We start from the raw sequence: 23747 nt of genomic DNA, 5'->3' as shown, positions 1-23747 counted from the left end.
TTTGTGGAGATAAAACTCTGAGAGAATAAAAACATTTTCCCCAGGTTTCTGTCCTCAGCTATGTATAGTTCTGACCTGATATTTTGGATGAGGAAATAACATTGAATTGACAATATTTCCTCACCTAAATAAATATTTATAATAATTGGAGAGGTCTTTGGGGATTGGTTAGGAGTGTTTGGACTTTAGTTAACAAAAACTAAAATCAGAATTTAAAATGTTTTTTTTCTTTCAAATTCCCTAGTGTGTATTGAAAGAATACACTAACTGTATTCATATTTATTAAGCTCCTTATCATATTTAGATATCTTCATTCTCTTTCCCTTTAGTTGGGCTTATAGGACACAAGCCTTTCCTTGGGTCACAGATAGAAAATGTGGCAGTACCTGGCACTGCTATACAAATAATTTAAATATGTAGTCTATGCTATGATTTATCTACATTAGATTTATTCATCAGAACAGTTGAACCACTGAGGCTAGCTATTAAAATTTATTCAATATTTACGTATTGCTTTATCTTCATGTTATTGGTCAATTCCCTGACTTATTCCCTCAAGGGACAACAGGGTATGACATGAAGTGTGTTTTCAATAACAGTTATTATCTGCCTTGAACTTCTGGTAGTTATATTAATTTCAGCAAATTATTAATTTTTTATGCTTTAGTTTTCTCATCTTCTAAGATGGAGTAATATATGTGTGTGTGTGTGTGTGTGTGTGTGTGTGTGTGTATGTGTGTTATTCTAAAGTTAAAGCTGATCATGCATATGAAGTATTTAGCAATATACCTGGTCAATAAAAATGTACCTAAAATTGGAAAATCCTCCTTTTTAAAACCTCAAACTTTCTGTTGTACTCTATATATCATGTGGATAACAATATCTACTTTCTAGGATTTTGGGCCATGACTAACTATACAGAATGGATAAAAAGAGTCTAGCATGTGGTAGACTCTCAGTGAACCTTGGGCCCCACTCCTCCCATTAATTTATATTAAAACCCCTTCCAGTCATCTTTATTTTCTTTCCCTTGTTGGTGTGTGAATCTTTTTATTCTCTACCATAATATACTTGGCTTGTATGCAATTTGCAGTTTCCAAGTTTTAACTTTAATAGTAAAGGAAGAGAAAAGTCCACACACAATGCAATCTCAACAAGAAAAGAACAAGCCACTTTTCAGGCCAAGAGATGATGAACTCGAAATATAAGTTCCTTTTCAATATTTCAAGAAAACACTTTACATACAGTTCTGGGACTGTAGCCAAAATGAGAAAGCTAAGAGTTCTATCCAACAGATATTTTGAGAGGGTAAGAGGAGCCACAGATATCCAATTGTTTCTATAATAAAAGTACAATGTTTCATACCTTTCTATCCACATCTTTGTTTTAGCGAGGAAAGGCAAGGGGCGGAGGTGAGGGAGTAAATCTATAAAGCTTATTTGAAAAGTGTCTCTTTTTCTCTCACTTCTGTTTTATGGTGCAGATTTAAGCGAAAATGCAAGGAGAGCCCGAACAGAGATTTATTCTTAGGAAGTTCTCTAGAACCAGAACTAATAATGTACCTTCATTCATTCATTCAGTGCTTTTCAAAATGCTTACCATGTGCCAGGCAGTGTGATAAGTGCTCAGGATTAGTTGAGGAATGCAAGGAAACTTTTGCCAAGCTCCCTTGCTGCATGTCCCTGTCTGCATGCATCTGTACCAGTCGCTCTTCCTTTCCCCCTATTACAGTGAAAGAACTCTTCCAGCTTCACTAATGACCAACTCTTCTCTTAGATAACATATCCCATCCTCTCTTCTAGGCAAAGACTTCCCTCTATGATTGCCTCATTCCCCTCGATAGCATCAATTTTTCTTCCCTTTTGTAAATATGCTCATTATCCCTTTTGAAAGTAAAATCCCATTTACAAAATATGTCCCCTTGACTTCACATCCCTGTCCACTGCACCCCCATTTCTGTAATCTCCTCAATGGCAAAATCCCTTGAAAAAATTGTTTGTATTCTACTTCCTCTGCTTCATTTTCTCCCAAATTCTCTTAAAACTGTTCCATTCAAGCATTTGTCCCCAATATCCCACACACCTTCTCACCCTATCCAGGTTATCAGGCACTGCCCCAGTATGAAATCCAAGACTCTATTCTCTGTCCTCATATGGCGTCATGATCCTTTGGTGTCCAGGACACCGTGTTCTCCTGGTTTTCCTCCTACACTGGAAATGAATCCCTCTCAGTCTACTCTGCTTTCCTCTGTGTCTTCCCAATCACTTAGGGCAGGAGCGTCCTGCACTCTGTCCTCAGTCTTTACTTTGTTTTCCTTCCATTGGTGAATCCATCCAGTCCAGTAATTTTAAATGCCATCTACGATCTGACAACTTCCAATTATTTTTCTCTAACCTCAGAACTCTTTCCCAAACTTCACACTTGTGTAGTCAATGGCTTACTTGGCATTTCCACAGCTGAAATTTCACCCATCTAAACTCCCAAGTATTACCTCCCAAACTTACTTCTTTGCAAGTAACAGTCTCTTAATGGTCCTCCCTTGACCTAGTCTCTCTACAACAGAAAAATTAAGGGCCCCACAGTAGCTTTGTGGTACTCCACAGTCCTTCCAATCTTATATCTTCCTTCTCTCCTCTTTGGTCACCCTGTTCTAGCTACAGTGATGAATTGCTGTTCTGTAAACACACCAAACAGACCCCAGGCTCTCAGTGGCCCCCACACATTCTGTATCCTGTACCTAGAACTGTCTTTCCCTAGTAACGATAATGGGTCCAATTATTAGGAATGCTGATCACCATCCCAACAGTTTCTCATTGCTGCCCCCCAGATGCTCTGTTTATCCTCTCATGTATACTTCTTAATATTACCACCTGCCATTTTTTTTTTGCTATTCATTTTTTGTCTGTTGCCACTGCTAAGCATGTCAGCTTACTGCTGTATCCCAGAGCCTCGAACAATGGCTGGTGCCTAGTAGATGCTTAGTGAATATTTCTGAATGCTGAGGAATATAGATGTCATTACTGCTCTCACACAGAATTTACTCTTTCAGTGAGACCTAAAGACAAAACAAGCGAACCTACAAGCAAATAAAATAGGTTACAAATTTTGAAAGGTACTTTTAGAACAGTATATGGGGAAATGAGATGGAAATTGATAGGAAAACATAATTTTCATTGGTGTATTGGGAAGGCTTTCAAAGGAGGCAACATTCCCTGGTGAAAAGGAGCTAGCCACTCCCTTATTAAGGAGAGAATACTATTTCCTGAAGATGCTGGAAAGCTTAGCAATTATACATATTCAGTCAACAACCTTCTCACAGCACATGTGCACACACCTTTCTGTAAAAATGTACCTAGAATAGAAGAGTAAAGAAAATGTTTTTCATGTAGCCAGTGGATAATAGAAGAAACATTTTGTCTGGTTATCAGAGAAGACTGAATGTGCAAAGGAGAAATTCCATCTTGGTATGCATAATAGATATGACTCCTGTTTTATCTCAAGGTGTTTGTTTCTGTCCACGTTTTGCACCTGTTTGAAATTGGGACTTTATCTGGAATTTATGTAAGGAGTAGAATCGAAAATCCTTCATTCCCATTATGTGGTCTCCAACTTTATCTGGTACAATATAGTAATAAGTATTCATTAAAGGCATTTTTGAGATTAGGAATTAACTAGCTAAAAAGAACCAAGATCAATGGCATTATTAATAGTAGACACTATTTATTGAGCACCTGGTATGAATCTGGTATTCTACTAAGAGCTTTATTCTAGTACCTCATCAAGGTATTATACTAAATATATGGGATAATTTACTTAACATGCTTGGCAAAGTGCATAGCATTATTAAATGCTTATAAGAGCGTAGTTTTTAATAGTATACTATTTACTATCATGTCTGACTTATCAGCTCCATATTACAAATGAAAAAACTGATATTCAGGAGTGATTACTAAAGCTCCCACAAGGCCATATATTTTGAAGTGATTGATCTGGGATTAAAAAATTCAGATTGATGTGATTTTCAATATGTGTTATTTTCCTTACTCAGATAATAATTTTGTTTCTCTCTTGTCTCTTTCTTCCTCACCTGATGGTTTAATGTAGTAGATATGACATGAACTAGACCAAGCTCCCTGTTCAGAGATTGGCTAACTGCCTGGCTTTCTTGAGTCCATCAAGGGTCACATTTTCCCCATTCACTTACTTTCTCCTTCCTTCATTCCTTCCTGTCTTCCATTTTGGTTGTTTGCATCATTGACCCACAGCTGTTTCTAGTCCCCTGTTTCCACACTTCATTCTTCTCTGCACATTTCAGAAATTATTATTCAGCACGGTCCATGAGAGCTCATCTCTTTCCTTTCACAGGCAGCATCTTTCCAGCTGGCACCACTGTCCTGCAATGTGTTTCCCTCTTGGTCTTGGTGCACCACTGGTGCCAATTTCTGTTGGCAGCTCATTGGGTGACCATTTGATGCCAGCCCCTTCTGATGCATGTGGGGCCTGAGTGAGTGGCCCTGAACTATCCCAACTGCCTCCTCTACTCCTGGGGCTTGCCAAAGTTTTCTGTAGACCAGCCTAGTCTCTAATCTTCAGAAAATTACTCCATGACTACAGATGGATCTTTATCCCTCATGGGTTTTGTCCTTTCTGAACCACCACCGAACACAGCCATGTGAAGAAATTAAGCTGTAAAATGCCTATGAAGAATCTAGTTGGTGTTTCAGAGTTGCAATTGAAGTTACAAAAGGCAGACATGAATGTTGATTATATATATATATATATATATATATATATATATATATATATATATATTTGTAGAGTTTACTTTTGTGACTGAACACTGAACAGCTCTTTTTGTTTCATCCCTGTACTAATATGAAGGGACAAAGGTGCATCCCAGATTCATATTAACTTTGAATTAATCAGTAGTATAATTGGCCAATACTGGGTTTTTCCCAGTCTACTCAACCTCATGATATGGGTGCTATTAGCAAGCCAACAGATAAAAATGCTTTGTATTCAGACTTGGGGCCAAATTTTAGCCACTATCATAACCTGTGCTAACTGTAGACTCCTCTATTCAGGCTTTTTCATCCATAAGAAGAAGAGGGATTCCTACTCTGTAGTGTTGACATAGGGATTAACTGAGGCATTAAATATGTACTGAATCTGGACCTATAAATGCAGAGGTGGAAGAAAACAATCTTTCTTTATTTTTTTTTTAAAAATGATGATTTCTTACTATAATCTCTTCTCTTGGGCTAATGCAGATACAAAGATCAAAACTCAATTTAATTTGTACCTGAAGTTCCATGCCCACTTTCTCTGAGGAACAATACCCATTAATTACTAGGTCTCAGAGGGAGAGGGAGAAGTCAGGTCTGAGGTCCAGAATTCACTCTGATGGCATCTGAGACTCTGCAGCATCTGTATTCATGGTCCCACGGCTTTCTCATTCACTCTTCCTTGCAAACTTAAGTATAGAATCTTCGATGTAGTTTCTTGATGCCCTTTTCTCTAAGCTTTTTCACCAAAAACTAGAAGATAAGTTTTCTCTTGGTATTGACAGAATATTTTTTCTTCTTTTGTTTCTTAGTCAAGTTAAAGAAAATCTTTTGCTAATAAATATATGGGGAGAACCCTGCTTCCACTAGATATTTAGCCCATGGGTACAAATACTTTCTTCTCCATATTTTTTCAGGAGCATACTGTATTATTTCCTGTGTAGGTATGAAATTCTGAAAACAAATCACTCTTCCCAAAATTCCTTTAAAGGGAGGAAACAAACCAAGTCTTCCAGTTTCAATGAAGGTTGGGAGGAGTGGTATTAAAAGGGGAAGAAACAAAAAAAAAAAAGAAAATACCTATATTAATATTTCAATTATTATCCTGAATCAAGTGCTCAAGAGATTACTGATATTTAAAATTTATTCTCAACAGTTGTTCTTTTCCTCATGGGAATTGAATATTTTCAGCATCTCCCTTCCAGAATGTCTTTTGACACTGGGCAGTCATTTTGAGATGGTTGGCTAGGGTTACAAGAAATATCTGTGACTAGGAAACCAAGTAAACATAATTAGGTGAAGGTGAGAGAGGGGTGAACAGGGATCAGATACAACATTTAGTCTCCTGAGTAGCAGGGAGTCCAGCCCCCAACAAGATACAGTATCTCAGAAATTTCCAGAAGCAACCTTACTTTCCAAGAGAAAAGAAACTGCCCATATAATCATCTGCTAGTGTCTCTTTTCCTATTGAGCCTTATTAGTTTGGGCAGAAGTGCTAATGAGGATGGCATTTGCTTTGTGGACAGGCTGAAGATAAAATCGTCAAAGAATAAGAAAGTGATGTCTAGAAGAATCTAGATGTTGTAAGAGTGAGAATGTTAAATATTACTGCAGGAAGCAACAATGGCCATAGGCGTACAGAGCACAGAAACAAGGCTGTCACCCAGGCACACAGTAACAACTCACCTTTGGGTGGTACTTTTCAGTTTTATAACACGGTTGATACAGTACCTCATTTTTTTCTATTATGTTTTCACAACACTCATCTAAAAAATTTTATGAGGTTCATACAATATATAATTTTTGGTCAAAAATAAATTGATGCTCAGATGAACTTACACGAGTTCAAATAACTAAGAAATAGTCCAGACCTAAAACCACAAAAAACAAACAAATTAACCAAAATAAAACAAAACCAAGCCCCTTGCTTCTTCTATGATACTTCTTAGTCTCCTGAAATGCTTACAAAGAACCCCTCTACTTCTGGTTTTCCATTTGAAAACTTAAGGTTGGCAGGAATATTATACGAAATATTGTCTGCCCCAAATTACTTCTTTATGGGACTTCTAGATTCCTGTTTTGAGGCACTTTTCTTTTTATCTAAGCAATTATGGTAATTCAGATAAAAAGCCTTCTTTGATTCTTTAAGGTTGTTTGATATTTGTATTAATTTAAATGTTTGCACACAGATATTTCTACAATTGGATCTTTCCCCCATGTGTACACTATTATTATAACCTTTTTCCATTTCATTATTTATCCTACATTTTGCATAATATTTTTTAAGTGAGAAATCAGAAAGCACAATGGATACAAAGGTATGGTTTTTAAAACAAGGTTTGCCACAGGTAAAAGTGATTATTGGATTCTGCCATTTTTATCCAACTTGCTGTTATTAAGTTCCTCAAAGACCCTTTAGGCATCTCAGAACAGATTTCTCATTCAATTCCCATTAATCTCCTGACCACAAATGTAGGCAGCTAAGGCAATCTGATAGTCCAACATTAAAAAACAGTCACTGAAGATGGTATGCCAGGATAACCACAGATATACACTTTTTTAATGCTGAAAGGTGCTACAGTAAAGCAGTGGGCAAAATAATGTCTTCTTTCTAGACTACAGAAAAGACTAAATAGCAATCTCTTGGTCAGGTCCCTTGTTAATTCCTGGTGAACAGAGGCAAGTAAACCTATTGCCTTGCAAATTTCTCACGTACTCTATCTAGCAGATTGTCTTTAAAATGGACTTGGAAAATTTATTTTGCTCTTCTATTCTGACCCCCCCCCCAAAAAAAAAAAATCATAAGTAGTGATAAAGTGAAGTGATAAAGTCATTCTGTTAATGAAAGATATCTCAAGGTTGCTATCAGCAAACATCTGGAATGAATGGGACTTATTATTGTCTGGCTATACACTCATCTTATATCTTTACTCTCTTACAAGTCAGATCCTGTCTTCAACTTTGAACTTGAAAGTTCTTTGTTGAAGTGTCTTGCTCTTCCTGGAAGAAATAGACCTGCCCCTTCCTTCTTCTCCTCCTGATCACCTGAAGTAGGTATCTTAGGTTACCATAAATGCCCTAGGATCCTGCTTCTGATTCAGTATTACTTGACTGTCAACCAGGCCACTTGCCCTATGGGAGAAGTAGTGAGGACTTTTTGGTACAGACCAGCCTTAAAGTAAAATGAAATGACAGGTCGAAATGCTTCCCATTCTATCCCTGTCATCTGTGGAAAAATCCACAATAGAAATTCACATATAGGACAATTTCTAAATGCAGAAAGACAAGAGAGCACTAATTAAGATAGTGTTCACATCAAGCATTCCATAAAATAGAACTATAAGCAAAATTAGGTTATAATAAATGAATACACCACTTTCTTTACTTAAATTACTTGCCCTATAAGTCTTCTCAATCTTACATCAAGAAAATGGGCCTTGTTTTTACTTAATGATATTTTTTCTTACTTTTGCTTGTTTCCCTTGTTCAATTGGAACTGTAATGTAATGCCTATGCTGAAGAATGATTGAAATTATACAATTTCTACACTCTTCCTCAGTGTAGTTAATAGCCTATTCATTACCAGTGAGTTCCCTCCAGAAGTCAGATTTATATCTAAGGTTGAGATACTGGCTGGGGATGCAGAAAGCAAATCTAACTCATAGCCTCTAATGATAGAGGCAGTTCCATGAGAGGAGCCACAAAACAGAGACGTTTATCCAGGTACCTCCTAGGTACATGTTTTGGGACAGAAACAGTAAATATAATGAAAAGAGTATGTTGATGTGTTTATGCATTCTAACGACGTCGTATTAAAAAGGAGTCAGGATGTTTGGTATTGTAATTGATGAAACCCCACAAGTCAATTCATAGAAACATAATTATTACTTGTTCTAGAGAAGCATGATTTGCTATAATACATTAGAAAGTACCTTTGTTTTTCAGCTAAAAAATAAACAAGCAAAAATGGCTGAACTATCTTCCGAAGATAATCTCTACATTTATGAAAAATTTGAATCAGAAAGCAACTTGAGAGGTCCTTATTCTTAAGCGGTCACTTTCCTTGTCTGATAGTTACACCAAATGCTTCAGGAATGCCTTCATTATACAACACGCTAATTTTTTTCCAGCTCACATGTAATTTATTTGCCAATCAGTTATCCCTGGTAGAGGCTGCATCAATCTGTTTGTTGTTATTGGATCTAGAGAGTGTCTCCCATTAGAATTACACACTTAAAATTAACCCCTTGTATAGGCTGAGGGTGACTTGTGTCCAATTTATCTTGGGTGCTTATTCAAATTGAGCCCCAGAGCATAAATATTTTTATTTTAATAATCATACCAGACATTTTTAGTATAAATTTGGATATAAACCAGCTAGAACTATTTGCATATGACCCTAAAGGTCCATAACATTGTAAATTATAATTTGTCACTTCACAAGTCACACATAAACTCATGGGCACTGGATTTAGGAACTGTGTCCTTTGTGAATGAAGAAGACAATGTAATATTCTCTCTATATATACCCTAACTCTGGAAATGCCTTCCTGTACTGCATTTTAAATTATATGCTTTCCTAACGTTTGAGAAATTCTCAGAAATCTCATGAATTTTAGGAATCTGCTTTTTTTTTGTATTCTGAACTTAAAATACCTTTAAAATTATATTTTGATTACATTTTATTTTTTCTTGATTTTTTTCCCTAGTAATCTGAATGATCCCAACAGACATTGAAGCATACATGCAGCATAGTTATCTGCATATATGGAAAGGCAATGCATACTATATAGAATCACATTCTATGATTTAAGAATCTATAATGGATTATTGTTTTATAGGCAAATCAATGTCACCTTTGCAGTTTGTTAACAGTATTTTATTATTCTCATTTTATTTACCATCCATTGTGATATCCTAACTTTTTGACTTTCTTGCAACTTCCTAATTATCTCCAAGCAAAGAGGTTTTTGTCATTACATTTTTTACATTTTACTATGTACTTTCTAAGTTCATCTCATCTTGTTATTTCTTGCCCCTTATATCTAATTTTTCTTTTTCTTTTTATATTATATTATTACTCTTTTTTTTCTTGTCTCTGGCAACAATTCTAATTTAGTATGTCCTGTGATTTAAAACCTTTTACATCTTCATGCAGGTCATTATTAACTGCTTAAAAATAGGTTAGATTTATTTTCACTTCCATCACTTTTCCAGTAACTGAATATTTTGCAAGTATTTTGTGCTTGGTTTCTAGCCCTTCTCTACATATTATCCTATGGAATATGATTTCATATTAGCAAGACACAAACTATCTTAATTCCTCAAGGTACAATAAACTGGTTTAACTCAGTCCAGCATGTTTCATTCTGTTATTAAGTTTAATATACATCTAAGGCAATGAATTTAATGAATTTAAGTTGCTCAAATTTACCTATTTAGGAAATATATGGTCCCTGTGTTAATGCAGTTCTTTAATTAGATTTAAAAATTCTGTGGTGCATATGCATAATATCTCTGTTGATTCCCCACAAGAATGATTGCTATTATTAAGTATTTCAATATTGTTGCCTCATCATTTTAAGAGTACCTGGAATATATTAGAAGTCTACTCACTAGTTGAATAAACTTCATCCTGTCCACTGGATTCTTTTGATCACCTGGGTATCCTCCTACATTCAGTATGATAGAGATAGTACAAGTGTGTGGATATAAGGTGGTGAGGACCTTGGAAACATTGTGCAGGCTGGGTGCCACAGATGGCATATGTATACTTATAGGATTATCTAGACCACTGCATAAAAAGCAGAAAAAGCACAGAAGGGCAGAGTACTTGGGCCAAGCCCTTCCTGTTTATATTTACTCTCCCAGGTGAGCATTTCTTAGAGGCACCAGGACATGTGAAAGTCAGAGCAAAAGGTCAGGCTCTAGTGTTTCTTTCACACTTAAGATTGTCTTTTGTATCCCTTCTTCCAACCCCAATCAAGTCATTGGCTGTCACTCCAACTCCTCCTGCCATCCATGTCAATTCTAGCAACAAGTTTAAGTAAATAAGCCTGCCTTCTTATTGTTAAGTCCATCTATTATTTTTAGCTTTGTTATTATCACCTTAGTTTAAGCTGCGTTTCATTACTGAAGAACTGCAAAAACCTCACAATTTTCTTCTCAGCTACAACTTTTATCTTCCCGTAGTCCATTTGTTAAGAAAAGTCAGAGTTCACCTTTTAAAAAGCTATCTTTTCACTACTGCACTTGTACTTACATTCACAGTGCCTGGAAATAGCAAATGTGCAACAAATATTGGTTGAATTAATCTTTTAAAAGATTTTAACCTTGTCTGGTGTTTAGGAGGCACTTGAAGAAAATGAGTTATTTTTCCTTTTGTGTCCTTTTCTTGCACATATATTTCTCCAAATAATCCAGATTACATTCAAATTGGGCATTCTGATCACTATTGTATTGCCTTAATTCCAAAACCATACTTTCAGACTCTGCATTGTGATACCGAGGCTGAGGTACTATAAACTAAATTTCTCAGACTTCCTTGCAATGGCTTCTGTTAAGTTCAGTCGATAAGAGACATTGCCAGGAGGAAGGCAGAAGGGCCCTCCTTCCCTGTCTTCTTCTGTGCTTTTATCAGCAATGCTTCAGTAGAAGTGGTTAGCTTCAGGCTCTTTCCATTCCCATACTAGTATAGGCTGCAGCCTCAGAGGTAGCAGAATCAGGCAGGTGTTCCCTCAACCTCAGAGGTCTGACCATAGTTCTTTCTATAGAGCTTTCTTATTTGAAATTCTAAATTTGGCAATTTGACTTCTTCCCATTTGTCCCACAAGCAATACAGATAATAGGTAATAATTACTGTCTGTGGATTTATTCAATATTTATTTATTCAGTATTTCCGTTAGACTCTTTCAGCCTTTTACCACCTATGTAACCAATTTTCTGTATTAAATTATTTCTGTTGATATAACTGTAAGGTTTCAGTTTTCCTGACTGGAACCCAATTGATGCAATGTGCTACTTGCTTTTCCTGTGCACACCCACTTCTATGTCAAATTATTTTTTCATCTTCTTAAAATATTTTTTATTCAATAACTATCAAGATTATATAACCACAAATTGATTGTGTTATTGGAGGTGGCGTTTTAACCTCTCTTAGAGATTCTTCAACTTGAGGTAGATTAAGTTACATACTTTGTGAATTTATTCTGAATTTAGAAATTTTCATGAAATAGAGTAAGTGCTCTATTAAATTTAATAATTATTTTCACTGGTTTAGTATCTTTTAGGCCATATATATATATATATATATATATATATATATATATATATATAATTATATCCAAAGGAATAAAAGCCAGGTAAAAAAGAGGAAAAAAATGTCTGATCAAAACACTTTACAATAGTAAAATAAGTGTTTGCAGATGTATATTCAAATTGTTAAGGATATATGAAAGATGGAAAATTGTTAGAATCTCAGTGGATAAGAAAGACAATTCTATTAAAAATATAAAGGACTAGGTAGAAATGGGTAGAAAGTTATTATTGCTATAACTGTGTACTGTTTTACAGTAAAATTTAATCCAAAAAAGTAGGAGTACATTCTAAAATAACAGTAGTTTAGTATAATAAATACAAAAACCAGTAATATAGTTTTTTAATACCATTATCAAGTATCATGCCTCATACATAGTTGTATGTGCCATACATTTTTTCATTTATGTGTGCCATACATTTCACAATTTCCAGCACTATAGGTTTGCTTATACCAGCATCACTATGAACCAGTGATTAATGTATTGCACTATTACATCACAGCAATCACAATGTCAGTAGGTGATAGGAATTTTTCAGCTCCATTATAATGTTGTAGAACCATTCTCATATTTGCAGGTTCATCATTGACTGCAACATTATTATGTTTCCTGTGACATTATCTTAATTCAGTAAAGGCTATTAAAAACAAACAAACAAAATTTCAATGGAATCATGGATCAGCCTCAGGGATAGAACAGAAAACTCTAGAGAATGAAGCAAGCACTGCACTGGGCCATGGCATTTAATTCATGAGCCATTGACTTTATGATAATTTTACAGTTTCCTTCCTCAAATGGATCCAAATAATATTAGAAAATATGGGCAAATGAATAAAGGACTAGGTAGAAATGGGTAGAAAATTATATGTATTTGTCAAAAATTATATGTATTTGGGAGTATATTTATAAAATATTGTACAGAATTTTCTTCTGAAAATAACCTGTGAGAATAAATAGGTATAAACCTTTGAACCCTTGTGAGTCCTTCAACCTGAGTAGCTCAAAGACTTTCGTTGCACCTATGCACATAGTTTGAAGTGACCAGTCATTGGATACAAAATCTACACTACCACTGATCATTAATATGTACAAAAATTCATGTATAACAAAATAGAAATATATCTTGATCAGCTCACATGAGATGAGAATAGTGCTGGAATAGACATAGTTTCTTACCCACAATGTTAATGAAGATGTTATTTTATGGGTTAGGAAAACAAAGTTAGCAAATATAACTCACAGTCATTAATGGAAAGACTTCCCCTCAGAGAGGTGAGTAACAGAGAAACCTCACTGAAACATAATACTGGACTGTAATAAAAAAAAAAAGCATAGAGCTATAGAAAGTCAGTAACTTAAGTATAAGAAATACTACCTTAGAGATGCCCCAGCTCCTCTCACGGAGAGTGGGGAGCACAGACAAAAGAGATAACATGGACAGTGGATACAGAAATTAAAAATAAAGAAAAAATGACCTACGGAAACCGGTAGATTTCTTATTTACGGAGGAAGTCTGATTTTAATTGACACAGAGTTGGAAGGGTCAGCATCTCAGTAAAAACAAATCTACCAGGGTAAAAGCATTCTGGGGGTGGCTAAGTGTGAAGCCCAAAGCACCTTCACCCACTGTGGGCAATTCTGTACCACAGAACACATTGGCAGGTGAGCACTCAGGAGCAGAGAACTGTCCATGTGCTGCTCATGCAGCTCATGCAGCTGTGACCCCAGATAGGGGAATTGGGAACTCACAAAGGAAGTTACTAGAAGCCAGCAAAAAAAAATTCCCAGAGTGCACCTGAACCAGAGAGAGTGAGACAGGCACAAAGAACATTTTCCCTGGACTTTTCAGCCTCTGCATGCCAAGGGAAAAAAATCCCACAATAGCTGGCGCCCCTTAAGAGCTATTGTGAAGAAGCTCACTGCAGCCAGAAAAGCACATCTGCACTATAGGGGGAATGCTTAGATTACACAATTCTTCAGCAATGCTCAGTTTATTCTACCCCATACTGGGAGATTGGAAGCTGAGAGCTACTATACTTGGCTGACATCTAGGCAAGGATCATAAGGACAGTGGCCAAAAATACAGAGTCAACAATTAATATAAAGACTGAAAATGTATCTCTACCAACAGATTTGATCACCACAGAGGAAGCAAGCCCTCTATCTCTCATTAGATATTTCTTTTTTTCTGTTTATTTTGTTTTCTTATCTCTGTTGTCCTCAATAATCTGACAATTTTTACTCATTTTAAATGTTAACATTTTCAAACATTATTTTATATTATCTTCACTTTTTATCACTGCATGATTTTGTGTGTATATGAAGAAATAGAAACAGTTAAATGAAATCAATAAGAACTCCTAGAAATGAAAGATACAATCAACCAAACTAAAAATTCACTTGAAATCATCACCAACAGATTAGACTGTGTAGAAAATAGAACTTCATCCTTTGAAGACAGAACTTCAGGCCTGGAAGACAGGGTACATGAACTTGAGTACCCAATAGGCAACAAAAGAAAGAAATGGTAGAACACAATCAGAATATACAAGAACTCTGGGACAACATCAAGTGACCAACCCTTAGAATCACTGAGATAGAAGAGAACATGGAGATACAAGCTCAAGGCATTAAGAATATTTCAATGAGATAGTAACAGAAAACTTTTCCCATGTTAAAAATGAGAGACATCCACATATAGGAGTCACACAGGACCCCAAATAGACTAGATCAGAAAAGAAGCTCGCTAAGATGTGTCATAATCAAAATGCCTAACATAGAAAATAAGAAAATAATATTAAAACAAGAAAACATCAGGTCACATTTAAAGACAAACCAATAACGCTCACTCTGACTTCTCCACTCAGACCCTGAAATCAAGGAGGGCCTAGAATGAGATATTCCACCCTCTAAAAGAAAACAATCATCAGCCAATATTTCTATCCCTAGCAAAGATCTCTCTCAAATTCAACGAGGAATTAAAAACTTTCCATGTGAATGATAAACGAAAAGAATTCATGACCATCAAACCAGCAATATAAAGAATACTCAAAGATAAGGGGACACACACAGGAACTCAAAAACAAACTCCAAACCTTCCAAATAGAGAAATTTCAATAGAAGAGTAATCCATTAAATGAGAATCAAGACATTATTAAAGATGGCAGGAAACCACAAAAACATATTCATTCTAACACTGAATATTTTATGATTATGTCATTAATAGCTAATATTTATTGGGCATTTATTTTTTATTAAGCTTCTCCTAAAATAAATATTCAAAATGCTGAAAAAACCCTCTGAGATAAGTAGTATTTTATTTGCATTTTGAAATGAGGAAATTGGGCATACAATATATAAGTCACTTGCTGAAACTTACACAAAAACTCCAAGCAGTCTGATAAAATCTTGAGGACAGAACTGGAGTTTTACCAATTTTTGTATACCCTGTATTATCTGGAGTGCTTCTTCTCTCTAAATTGTCACTTCAAGATCATGACCTAGAAATGTGTTGGGTGAGTTGATTCATGATGGATAAATGAGTATTCTCCAAGTTGACAGAGTGGTCAAAGACATCCAGGCAGAAATAATCAGAGTCCAAGCAAATGAAAACCTTAGAAGGCTTTGTTCCACTGATGTAGATGCATACTAAAAACATGCTTATTATACATGGAAAAGGAAAGACTTATATACAAAAGCTTCAATAAGAAACAAAAATACCATGAAAAATGCACACAAATTGTTTGCATTTGAAAAGACACAGAGGAGAGTTTTAATCTTTTTTTGGTTTATGGACAAAATCTACTGAATTTAGACTGTCTGGACAGCAGTGTGAATTTGGGATAGAGTCAGAATTATGCTCAGACTTTAATGATCATGATGGTTGTGGACTGTGACAGCTGATTAGCTGAAGGGGCTTGGACATGGGGACTAGAGTTTTGGAATCAATTCAGTGGCATTATTACGAGACCTTTGCCATTACATTGCTCAATTCCTGAACCAACAGTAGATTATTGTCAAAGTCTGAGCCAGGAAGAACTTGGACTATAATAAATGCACAGGCCAGGATTTATTTGGGTGATGAAAGAAATAAATGATAATGTAAATTATAGGAAACACATTAATTTTAGCACTATTCTACAGTTCAGCCTGTATGATTACAGTGGGACAAAGCCAAAACTAATAGTTGTTGATCAAATTGTCTACTTTTACTACTAGGACTAATTAGCATGGTGATCAATATTAATGCTGACTTTAACACTTGAAATAACTTGGTTCTGTTTTTCAGGACTAACAAGTGCTAATATGTTTGGAACAGTTACTAATTATGGGGGCCCAAGGAATTTTTATTTGTTATTAGCAACATTGTAATCAAGAAAAATATTTCTGGATAATAAGCTTCAAATAGAGGTCAAAATTATAGTATGTCAAAATGCTTTGAAGGGCATTTGATTTATGGATAATGGATTCAAAGAAATATGCTATACATCCCCTAGACCATCATATAATGAATATAACAATTACATTTATCATCCTAACAACAGAGTAAATATGAAATATCTCTTACTCTGCACTTTATAGAGAAGATATTACTTTAATTCAAAATATTTGATAAAGATAATATAATTACACTTATTCAAACATGATGACTTTAATATTCTGAAGTAAAATTTTATTATTCCAATGTATTTAAAATACAATTCAGAGAAATGTTGTCCCTTTTTGTCAGTATTCAAACATACATACACATTTATTGTTCATATTCAAGAAGGTGTCTGAACTTATAAGTTCTTCAATGAAAAACAATAAAATAAATTAACTTGGTTATATGGAGCTTTGATCAAATCTTAAAAGTGATTCATATATTTCCATAGCTAGAACACCACAAAAATTCTTGAAGGATGCCAAAACTAATAAACATTCTAGTAACTCATGAAACAATAGCAAACATGAATTTTTTTTTTCTCATTGAATCCTTTACGACAGTAATTGACATGGCACTGAGGTGATTTCCTCAGTACCACCTGAAGGGGCAAGTCAGACCAGACATCCTTTAGACTTTACAGGTGGTATAAAAGGCTGTGCATGGCAGTGAGTATTTTGGAAACGAGAGAGAGTTTTAAAAGGGTCAGTTTGAGGACAGTGTAAAGTCACAATGCACGAGTATGAGAAGTTTAACTCAATGTGCCCGAAAGTTTGTCTCAGGTAACTGTACTGGTATTGGGAGAATTTTTCCAGACATGGTTCAGCATATGATGCTCAAACTACAACTTACACTATTTTAGCTCATACGTTTTCTTAAACATCTTGGCCCTAATAAGGTACTAAAATCATAGCCCATTTGGGGAGTTTCTTCTTAATTTACTAAGTGATATCCTAGCAGATTAAAACAGTTCATGTTGCCCCTTTCCTCTAAAGGAAACTCTAAAAACTAAGAGTCTAAACTATCTTAATTTGGAGCCAACAGTGAATAAATGGGGGAATCTTGGTTTTCTTTCTCTTTATTGTTCTTGGTTTCAATCTACCCAAGCATTCCATTCAACACTTCCAAGTCTTTTCTTTCTCCTTGTCTCAAATTGTTAAAAAAAAAGGCTGCTATCCAGAATAAATTTAATATTAGTGATTTAAAACAATATCTATATGAATACACACTGAGTATATGGACACAGGTATCCTGTTGGAATCTATCCAAATAGGCTAAAAATAATGTCTGTCTATTTATGCATGAAATGCCAATAGTCAATCAAGCCCTTGTGTTTTATTCCAAGGCGTCTTTGCATTTTAATACTTCATTATTCCCGCTGAATGATAAATTTAGTCCTTTATAAAAGAAATTCATAGATCATTAATCAAAGCAGTTCTATATCTGGGGATAGAAGCACCAATGTTTGGGATAGTTTGGGACCTTCTATGTATCCTTGATTTGGATGAACATTTGTGTCCTTGTTATAACCTTTATAATAAACTGGTAGTAGTAAGTTAAAAAATCCAGCATTTGCTTCCTGTTTCACATAAAATCATAAGAAATGTTGAGGTGCTTGACTTGTGCCTTTTTAAAAAAAGCCAAATTGTTTCTTCTACCTACAAAGGGAGTATAAATCTTTGTTGCCCACTCTCTTCTTCCTTCATAAACCACAGGTGAACATATGAAATTCTCTTCTTTTATTATAGTCTGTCAAAGGCAGGCATGTAGTGGGGAAGACACTGAAATCGATACCTAAGGAGTGGATGAAATTCGCTGCATAAATGACCTATTAAGGGTAGAGTCTGAAAATATCATTATATGTTATAAATTAAAAACTTGGTTCTTGTAGAAAAGACAGAGTTATAATAATTTACATAATAGAACAGTGTGACCAGAGTCACAAAACTCTATACCTAGCTTTTGTAGCAAATACACTTTTATTCCCCCCCCCCCAATGGTATAATTGAACTCAGGGGCACTGAAAAACTGAGTCACATCCCCAGCCCTATTTTTTGTATATTATTTGGAAACAGAGTCTCAATAAGTTGCTTAGTGCCTGACTTTGGGTGAGGCTGGCTTTGCACTCATGATCCTCCTGTCTCAGCCTCCTGAGCTGCTGGGATTACAGGTGTGCACCACCATCCTCAGTGCAAATACACATTTTTAATTCTATTTCATTATTAAAATATTTTTGGGAGGGTGGTCCTGAGAACTTGATGGATATTGTACATTTAGTTCCCCTAGATGACTTGCATAATGGTTGTCTCTGCTTCTGTGCACCTTAGTTTTTCTTTAGGGTAAATATCATTATCAAAGGAGATACTGGAGGTTTAACCAATTGAAAAGTTAATTTCTCAGTAGAGACCTGTGTGGAAGGTTATGAATGATGTTTCATTCCTCCTTGAAGTCTGACTGTTCCCCCTTGGAATGATATTTTGTGTTTTGACACTTTCTAGAAGTCCTTACACTAAAGCACTACCATATGAGATAATATGAGCCTTCTTGCCTGGTCCCCTGTCTCTTATAGTTGAACAGAACTAAACACAGTGATGCTTCTAATCTCTAGGGTATATAAAGAACTCAAAAAGCTCAGCACCAGAAAAACAAATAACCCAATCAACAAATGGGCCAAGGACGTGAACAGACGCTTCTCAGAGAGGATATATAATCAATCAACAAATATATGAAAAAATGTTCATCATCTCTAGCAATTAGAGAAATGCAAATCAAACCTACTCTAAGGTATCACCTCACTCCAGTTAGAATGGCAGCTATTATGAAGACAAACAACAATAAGTGTTGGTAAGGATGTGAGGAAAAAGGCACACTCATATATTGCTGGTGGGACTGCAAATTGGTGCATCCAATGTGGAAAGCAGTATGGTGATTCCTTGGAAATCTGGGAATAGAACCATCATTTGACCCAGCTATCCCTCTCCTTGGTCTATATGCAAAAGACTTAAAAACAGCATACTACAGGGACACAGCCACATCAATGTTTATAGCAGCACAATTCACAATAACTAAACTGTGGAGTCAACCTAGATGCCCTTCAGTGAATGATTGGATAAAAAAAATGTGGCATATATACACAATGGAATCTTACTCAGCAATAAAAGAGAATAAAATATGGCATTTGCAGGTAAATGGATGATGTTGGAGAAGATAATGCTAAGTAAAGTTAGCCAATCCCAAAAAAACAAATGCCAAATGTTTTCTCTGATATAAGGAGGCTGACTCATAGTGGGGTAGGGAGGGGGAGCATGGGAGGAATAGAAGAATTCTAGATAGGGCAGAGGCGTGGGAGGGAAATGGAGGGGGCAGGAAATTAGCAAGGATGGTGGAATGTGATAGACATCATTATCCAAAGTACATGCATGAGAATACAAATTGGTGTCAACATGCCTTATACACAACCAGAGATATGAAAAATTGTGCTGTATATGTGTAATAAGAATTGTAATGCATTCCACTGTCATTTATTTTTTAAAAAGTCAATAAAAAATAAAAATATTAACACAGTGATGCTTTTTTTATTTTATATTTATTTTTTCCAACTTTCCATTCCCCCTGGACAAAAACATCTTTGACTGTAAATTTTCAGTAGTAAATTCAAGAATCAGAAAATTCGATGTATTTAGGAAACTGGGTCATGTTATTCAAAGGTATTGGATGTGTTACATGCTTCCAATTGTGTTTTTGTTATATATAATTTATTTAATAGTTATGATTCTACAATATAGTATTACATGATTTTCACAAAGCTATAATTTTTCTTTTAAAGGAAAGGAGAGTCATTATGTTTATCCATGTATTTACCACATGTAGTACTTTTTATTGCTTCTTATGGATCTAATAATGCAATTCTGCTGGTAGCACATTCTGTCACCTTTTGTTTAGGTAAAAATTCTTTCCATTACAGGTTTATAGAAATCTGTGTCTAGCATATAATACCAGGGTCTTCTGTTCTTGCAGTTTCCAACAGAAGTCAGCTGTCATGAATATTATTATGTATCATTTTTTCCTTTCGTTGTTTTCAAGAATTTATCTTTATTTTTGGTTTTCTTTTGTATTATCTTTCTTGAGGTTCACTGAGTTTCCTTGGCATATAGTTTTTGTGTTTCTCCCCAGTTATAAAATTTTCGTACATTTTTTAAAAATATATAGTTTCTGTCTCATTTGCCCTCTACATCTCTTTCTGGGATTCTGTTTACATATATGTTTCTCAGTTTAATGTTGCCCTATAGGTCAGTACAGTTTCTCTTTACCAATTTTTCTTCTCTGCTTTTCAAATTGAATGATTTATATTTGTATGTTTTCAAATCCACTGAACCTTTCTTCTGTTGTCTCCAGTATCTTTTTAATCTAATCCAGAAAATTTTATTTTTCAGGTGTGATCCTTTATTAGAATTAGAGTTGTATTTCTTTGTCTATGGCCTAGGCATACATATTTTTATACTATAATTCTTTTTTTTTCTCCCCTGCCTCCCCCCCCCCACCCCGCGCCAGAGATTGAGCCTACGGGCACTTAACCACTGAGTCACATCCCCAGCCCTTTAAAAATATTTTTTGTTTATTTTGTGACAGAGTTTTGCTGAGTTGCTTAGGGCCTTGATAAGTTGCTGAGTCTGGCTTTGAACTTGCTATTCTCCAGCCTCATCTTCTGGAGCCATTGGGATTATAAGTGTCCTGCACTGCTCCTCACTTTTATACTATAATTATTACACAGAGAACAGGAAGGGTGAAAATAGTACTCAAAAGAAATCAATAGCATTTTAGACCTTGAGAAGGCGCTGTCCCCAAAATGGACTTAGTAGAACAAAGCACATTGTAGCTACTTTTTATAAGAACTTGTTTAAATTCCTTGGCTGATATTTCCAAAATATGAGTTGTTTTGATATTTGTTTGTGTTGATTCCTTTTTTCTGGCTTGACAGTATTTTTCTGTATTTTGTTTTCTGATGTATTTATTGCATGCTGAACATAGATAATACATTGTAGAGAACCATACCATCCTCTAAAACTATGGTTTTCATTGTAGCAAGTACATGATTACTATGACCTTGTAAAGGCATGGTTTAACCCTTTGAAGGATGAGTGGATTTTTGTCTTTGATCTTAATCTTCCTTACCCTAATCTTAGAGCAAGTCTAGTCCTTTAATAAAATATGTATTCTTAAAATATGACCTTGTTTTTATCAGTGGAAACTTGAAGATATTTCCCAAGCCTCTTTAACTTGATAATATTCAAATTCCAAACAAATTCCTCTGTGAAGGATAGCAACTGTACTTTATGTCCAGATTCTGATGGGTTCCTTGATTATACAATTCAGTAGTCTTCAAATATTTGAAAATATTTCTATGAAGATTTAGACTCTCCCCACCTGGTTGTAATCTTTCTAGTATTTAATCATCTTGGTTGCTAGCTCCTGCTCAGTACTTTGACTCCTCAAGTAAATAAGGCTATTTTCTGTTTTAAGTTCAAGTGACCTCTTCTTATGTGGTTGAGTGCTTTCAGGAAAAAGAAGCCAAATTAGCATAGCCCTCACCCTGTGTAATTTTCTTCTTGGGAAAGTTGAATTACCTGTATTTTCTCCCTGCTTTTGTTTGCTCCCCAAGGCCTTTAAAGAATTGTTTAAGTTTTAATATTTTTCCAGAGTTTATAATTGCTATTTCTTAGTAGATTAGTATAATACCAGCTACACTGAATTTAGAACTAGAGTCCCAAGATGTAAAGTTTTAATTATCTTGGCTAAGTAAAAGTCAAAGCCTAGGCCTATTCATGTTTGCATTCCCCATAGCATCTGAAACTGCCCTATTGTGCTAATAGCATCAGTAAATGGTAGCTGATTGACAGTTAATTAAATCTGTGCAATTGAGCAACATCAGAGATAGTGACACCACAGAGCATACCTATATCATCATAAATTTATGATCCACCAGCTTTGAGAAGATCCAAACATTGCCTGATAATTCCACTACATTTCTGTTTTTGACTCATAACCTTGTTTCTATAATGGCTACCTCAAACTTTCCATGTTTGTAAGAGCTCTGACAACCTCACTTTATCAAGGTTGCTGACCCCACCACTTGGTGATCCAACTGCATAGTCAACATCTGCATTTAAAGGTTTCAAAAGAAGCACAAACTCCACATGCCTCAAACCCCCGATCTCATAATTTCTCCCCCCAAATCATTTTCCAGTTACTTCTGACTTCTGTTATTTTCTGTTAAATATATGCCCTAAATAGTTTTCATGTCTATGAAGTTCTTTCTGTCACTACCATTGCCACCTTGGTAACCAGTACTGTTGTGGTAACTACTGCAGTAGGTAAGCATTCTGCTTGACTGCGTTCCCACAATTTTCACCCCTAGCACCAATGAGCTATAGCCAGAGTGAATAAAAATGCACACATGACTAAGACATCCACCTTATTAAAACCCTTTAATATTGTCCCACCTTTATAAAGATGATCATGAAAATCCTTAACCTTGTCAGAACCCATGCTTGTAAGAACCCAGGTGGTTTAGCCTGTGCACAGCTTTCCTGTTTCAGAACATTCAACCACATTGATTTTAATTTCTCATGCATACTGTGCACTGTCTAAAATTATTTTCTCCATTCTTCAATACATAATAAAATACTTAAATATATAATGACTGCATTAACTGGCACTATGCTTGGAACACCAGTATCTAATAGCTCAAATTTTGTAAACAAGAGGTCTTGGTGCAGTGCATATTTAGCAAAATTCATTTAATTTATCTTTTGGTTTTCAAAATAAGAGTCACTTCCCCAAGTAAGCTATCACTGATGCTCCTTGCTTTAGAATTAGTCCTTTTATTATATGCTCTACTATCATACTTTTTCCTTTCAACTTATAATTACATATGTAAAGGTAATTATTTGATTAACATCTATCTATATAACTCGACTAAAACTCCATTAGAGCATGATCCATGTCTGTTTTTTTTTCACAAATTTATACCCAGAGACTAGCATAATCTCTGTTACAAATATACTCAAAAATGTAAAATAAATTAATTTTAAAAATAAATTAAAGAAATAAAAGAATAAATTTAAAGAATAAAAATTCTTGAATAAACTAAAGAATAAAAATTCTTGAATAAATTAAAGAATAAAACAATAAATTAAAGAATAAAATTGAATAAATTAAACAATA

The sequence above is a fragment of the Marmota monax genome, unplaced genomic scaffold, assembly GCF_021218885.2.
Source record: "Marmota monax isolate L192 unplaced genomic scaffold, Marmota_monax_Labrador192_F-V1.1 WCK01_AAM20220418_F8-fsc00033, whole genome shotgun sequence".
NCBI classification, from domain to species: domain Eukaryota; kingdom Metazoa; phylum Chordata; class Mammalia; order Rodentia; family Sciuridae; genus Marmota; species Marmota monax.
The sequence above is the reverse complement of the archived record's forward strand: the minus strand, read 5'-3'. Positions refer to the sequence as shown.